Genomic DNA, 6542 nt, shown 5'->3' with positions numbered 1-6542 from the left:
TCTTGTTTAATTGGTGTTGTGAGATGTTATAATTAAATGTCAATAGTTAATTATAACTTGGACATGTAAAGTTATTGATGATGCAGTTGAATTTAGGAATCCTTTGTATGCTAGAATTCTTAAATTAATCATTAAATTGAGAGAGTTAGGACCATGCTAGAAGTGAGGATTATATGTATGGTTAGATTGTGATGATATGCATGTTATATTTCTGTTTTATTACTCGTGAGTGAAACTAGGATATGCATGCTAGAAGTTGGTTGCGAAAAGATGTATCACTTTACATGCTACTAATTGATGTTATATATTATTTATGTGACTATACATTTGATGTATGATTTGAGATGTAGAATGCCATTGATTGACTATGATAATAATTCACTAGTATGATCACATAATGATAAGTGAGATGTGTGTTTACCCATGTGAGTGAATTAATTAATTATACTAATTAATTAAATAAAGGGGAATACACATGGCGGAGATTAGAGGGTAGTAACCTAAGTTAGGTGCGTACCCTTACAGGATATCATGGTGGAAGGATATCGTTAAAGGAGAAAGAGCTTAAGCCAAGTCGACGTTGAGTGGTTTTCTAGTAAACCATTGGAAGGCATGGTTTTGGATCACTTGATGTACGGGGACTGGAGTGATGTTGGCTACTTGGAAATGTCGGATCAAGAATCACGTTTGGGTGTAGGTATGCTCATGGAGGTACCGAATACCACACTTGAACGACAATGCATTGTGCTCGTACATGCGAAGTCGAAGTAGTGAAGGTGGAGAACTAGGGACAGTGTTATTGGTGGGAATCATGCCCTACTTGGTACACTAGGTCTCCAGGTTGTGTTAGTAGTGAACAAGGTATTTATTTGGGGAGTGTTAGCAATGTAATAGACCCTAGTTAGCGAGGGACATTAATAGTAATTAAAGTAAAGCAAATAAATTAATAATTACTGCCAGTTTTGTCAAAATCATTTTAGGCAGCCAATTAATCATCTCCTAAACGCTTTTTGGTCTCCAACCACTTACCAATAGGTGTTATACGGTTAAATTGTAATGCCCGTGTTTCTAGGCTAAGCATTATTATAATGATGTAATAGTTAAGGTCAACAATTGTAAATTATTTTGAAGTAATGAAGATGAATTATTTGAGTATTATGTGATTTTTGTGCAATATACGTGCATATAATCATGTAACAAAATAATGATAAAAATATGCGTCAAAATAAAATAATAGGTAGACCCAATATCTACGAATAAAGTTGTAGTGGTCGCAACAAGGATTTCGGGAATATAGAGAAGGTTGAGATCCGACTTATAACGAAGAAGTTATGACTCGTCGAAGTTATGCGACAAAACCGGCACGACGTTGTGTGTCGTAAAAAGTGAGTTTGCAATAAAATACTTTTTAAACTTGAAGATCTAAACGAAAGTTGGAGTATACGTTAAATCGAGAGTGTGCATATAGAGAATGTCAAAATCTGACTTCATTAGAGGAAGTTATGATTTTTCTATGATTTCGCATAGCAGTATGCAGCCTGGAAATTGAATTTTAGATCGATCGATTTTTAGCCGACACAATCTAAATGAGAATTTAAGATCTCGTTAATAGGAGCTCAACAATATAAATACAGACGAAAATGGACGTCAGATGACAAAGTTATGAATTTTTAATGGACTTTATCTGTCTTAGCCTATTAAAATATATCTTTAAAAATAAATTCAAAATTAGCCGACGGAGTCTAAATGAAAGTTGTAGATCACATTGCTACCTATGGATGGATATAAAGAACGTCAAAAGGGAGCTTGCATGCGAAAGTTACGGATTTTAGAAAATAATTAGTTTTTGGAGTAATCTGCGAGTGGCACGTGACACAATCCTGACCATTGCTTCTTCCCCACGCATTGCCACTAGATGGTGATACTTGTCACCCAACACGTCGTGTTGGGCTTAGTTACACGTAGTGTTGGATAGCAACACATCATGTTTAAGCCAATAACACGTAGCGTTGGTCAGTTTCCCAACCTATAAATAGAGACGCAAATCTCTCATTTTCTTCACACCAAAATCATTCTTTCTATCTCAAATACCCTCCTTATCCATTCCCATTCCCTAAACTTCTCAAGTGTTAGATCCGAAGCCCGGAGTGCCAGTAGGCTCCTAGAAGAAGAGCTTTCGACTCAGTAATTCTGCCCTCGCGGAGCCCGAATCCTTGCTAAACCCCCTTGTAAGTCAGTTATGCTTACCCTATATATTTTAAGTATAACTTATGTTTAAGTTCATTATCGTTATTACGAATCTATAAACATTATATGAACTAAGTATTATAAATTATACAAAGCGTTATTATAATGCATTCTTGTGACATCCCCAAAATCACGGCAAGAAAAGACCGGTTTAATTTATGCTTTTAAAATGATTTCAGAGTAATCCTTTGATTTAAAGAGTTGCGGAATTCATTCCCAAAACAAAATATGATAAAATAAGATTTACCAAAGCATTTCTTAAAGAAATGTATTTTTCATTATATTACAATACTCGGGGTGTCATGTTCCGATAAACAGACCAAAAGCATAAACATTTCAATACAGACCTTATAACAGTTATTTACAACAACAGGTCTATAATCCAAAAATAACTTGACAAATCATCCAACTTATGCTCTGGCGCCACTACCTGTAATACAAAGAAACTAAGTGGGTCAGGCTTGGTAGCCTGGTGAGCATATAGGGTTTTCAACCCATAATAAATAATTATATTTAATTCCACCAACCAACAATAACCCAATTACCCATTCCCGTTATTCTCACTTTACGTACCTAAGACAACTAACATAAGGGACCTAGTTTAAGAATATTTCATCGGGGCGACAACACATGCTTCGGGGGTTCCTCAGCAATATAAGTTAAATAAGGCAACCATGAGGGGGATGGAGTACAGCGAATGAACACTCAAGTTCATTAACACCTACAGGTGGCGAGCCTGCTAGCGTTCCACAGGACTGTCTAGAAAAGTCTGTGGTCGTCATCTAAACTCTGCTAGATGACTAAATCAAAAACATCGAGGCCTCTCATCTTTTTATCACAAGACAACTATCTACCTATGTTCTACCCAAAATTTTAGTAGATAAAATATACATTTTTATACATAGTTTAAAACCTATATAGTATGTTCATTCAAAACACATTCCAGATAAAAGATGAGACACATACACAAATCACGTATTTCATAGAGAATAAATCATATCCATGAGATAGAAGAAAGTGAATATACATTCACACATATAACAACAAAATATACACATAACACGTATTTCGTATAAAATACTTCATAATTATGCGTTAGAAGATAGTAACTACACACTCACTTGATCAGAAGATGATCAGACAGCACTACGGCTTGTAAAAGTAGAATTCTTCGGTACGTCTGGAAGATCTTCACAAAAACCGGACTCCTCGCGGGCAGAGCTTCGGCTCAGAAACTCTTTTCTTCTCGGGATCTTCGGGCTTCGGGACTCGCTTCGGGTCTCGGGATGATACCGGGGCTTTGGGATATTTCTTGCACGTAAATCGAGGTAAAATGGGAGAGTGAGGAGAGAAAATAGCAACCCTAAACGGCTGGCCCTTCAAATCTATTTTTAGGGAAAATTTTGCCCTTGCCATGTCGTGGCACCTTTTTCCACGTCGTGGGCTTGATCGTCACTGCATGCGTCATCACATGTTGCGTCTGGGGGACTCCCGGAGGTGTCAGAAGACCTGCCACGTCGTGGCACTGCTTGCCACGTCGTGGTCTCTGACATAGCTTTGGGGTTCGCGCCCCGAACTTCCGAAATTCATAACTTTCGCATACGAACTCCGTTTTCGACGTTATTTATATCGACGCGAAGGTGAGATTATGCTCTACAAATCTCTTTCAGACTCCGTTGGCTAATTTTGAATTTATTTTTAATATATTATAAATATATTACTTATATATTATTTTCAGTAGGCCGAGATAGGAAAACTCCGTTCGAAATTCATAACTCCTTCATCTGAACTCCGTTTTCGTCTGTATTTTTATTGTTGGACTACTATTGACGAGATCTTCGACTCTCATTTAGATTGTTTCGGTTAAGAATCACTCGATCTCATATTTGAGTATTCGGGCTGCATACCGCTAAGTCGAAACTTCAGAAAATCATAACTTCCTCATACGAAGTCAGATTTGGGCGTTCTTTTTATGCACGCTCTCGGTTTAACGAACCCTACAACTTTCGTTTAGATCACTAAGGCTAGATATCGCTATATCTTAAATTCATATTTTACGTCGTTCGACGTCGTGCCGGTGCTGTCGCGAAACTTCGACAGGTCATAACTTCTTCGTTATAACTCGGATTTCGGCATTCCTTATATCTCTGGAATCCTTGTTTTGACCACTACAACTTTATGAAAAGATATAGGGCTTATCTCACACTTTAATTTTGACGCTTATTTTATTCTTAATTCAATTAAGCCACACAACTAAGCATAAAACACATAATATTCAAATATTTCATCATTAATACTTCAAAAGAATTACAAAGGTTAACCTAGACTATTACATCAACAATAACGCCTAGCCTGGAAATGCGGGCATTACAATTTTAACTGATCATGGTATGGGGAATCTGGTTTGAAGGGCTGCTTAGGTTGTTGGATTTCAAAACAGCTTAAATGCTAAAATGGTCCTGCCCTCCGGTGTTTCTTGTATGACCCCTGTTAGTACATAGTGGTTGAAAAGTATTGTTTAAAACTTATATAATACAATAAAAAACAATATTTCTTGTAGACCACGAGTTAATGATAAATCTAGAATAATCATTAGTCGCAATAAATATTAGACTAAAATCTAGTAATAATGATACTAGGTTTCGTCGAAGGAAATGAAAATTGTTAGAAGCGAAGTGCTGTCCGAATTATGAGTCGTCACTTTAACAAGTGATGTCATAGTTACTTTCATCTTACACATAAATATGAAGTACTTAATATTAATTATGTGCTATGTGTGCATATTATATGTGTTCTTGATATCTATGTTGGATGAACAAAATATACATGTTTTATTCGATTTAAACTCTATATGTATTTTATACCTATGACTATGATGGGTAAAGATGGGTAGATGATATAGATGATGAAATAAATGATGAGAGGCCTCGATGTTTAAGCTGAATTAGTCATCTAGTGGAGTATAGATGACGACCATGGACTATTCTAGATAGTCTAGTGGAACGCTGATAGACTCACAACTTCTAGGTGTTTCTGAATGATGTGTTCATCGGTGTACTCCATCCCCCTCATGGTTGCCTTACTGACATATATTGTTGAGGAATCCCTTGAGCAATATTGTCATCCCAATGATGATCCTTAGGCTAGGTCCCTTGAATTAGATGTTGTCGGGACATAAAGTGAGGATAACGGGAACGGTTAATCGGGTTGAATGATTTGATGAAATTAATAAACTTAATTATTGTGGATTGAAAACCCTATGTACTCACCAAGCTCCCAAGCCTGGCCCACTCGGTTTCTTGTATTACAGGTAGTAGCAATAAAGCACATGAGTCATATTTTTGGGAACTAATTATGCAACATATTTCTTCAAAAAGATACTCTGATTTTCAACTAAAGCATAAACAAATTGGTCTTTTCTAGTCGTGAAATTGGAGATGTCACAGTTGGTATCAGAGCACTAGTTTAAGCGAACTAGGAATTTGTAGGATTTCTAGACTTAAAACTTAGAATGCGAAGCGATGATTGTGAAACGAGCTTATTTTAGGAACAATTCCTAAATTGTTTTTACGTGCTAAATGATTTATGATACACAATATATGTTATTATTTGATTGGATCTATGATCTGTTGCCGACCGGATCTGGAAACTTTATTTGTTCAGATTTCCAAATGTTCGACTACGATATTAGAATTGTGTAACGCCTGTGTTTCCGGGCTTGCCATATTTAGCAATATAATAGTCTAGGTTAACCTTTGTAACCCGTTTTGAAATAATAAGAATGTATTATTTGAGTATTATGTGTTTTGTGCTTAATTGCTTAATTATGTGGTCTGATTAATTAAGAATAAAAATAAGCGTCAAAATTTAAGTGTAAAATAAACTTAATATCTTTGGTTAATGTTGTAGTAGTCGAAACGAGGTTTCCGAATATATATAGAACGCCCAAATCTGACTTCGTATGAGGAAGTTATGATTTATCGAAGTTCCGGCTTAGCGGTATACAACCTGAAATACTCGAATTGAGATCGAGCGGTTGTTAGCCGAAGCAATCTAAATGAGAATCGAAGATCTCGTTGTTGGTATCGAAGCGATAAAAAGTTAGGCGAGAACGGACGTCAAACGAAGAAGTTATGAATTTATAACGAAAGTTTCTGTCCCGGCCTACTAAAAATAATTAATAAAAAATAAAGTCAAAATTAACCGACGGAGTCTAAACGAAAGTCGTAGAGCGTGGTCTCACCTTTCCGTGGATATAAAGAACGTCGAAAACGGAGTTCGTATGAAGAAGTTAT

Source organism: Lactuca sativa, chromosome 5 (assembly GCF_002870075.4).
Source record: "Lactuca sativa cultivar Salinas chromosome 5, Lsat_Salinas_v11, whole genome shotgun sequence".
NCBI lineage: Eukaryota > Viridiplantae > Streptophyta > Magnoliopsida > Asterales > Asteraceae > Lactuca > Lactuca sativa.
This window is presented reverse-complemented; position numbering follows the sequence as displayed.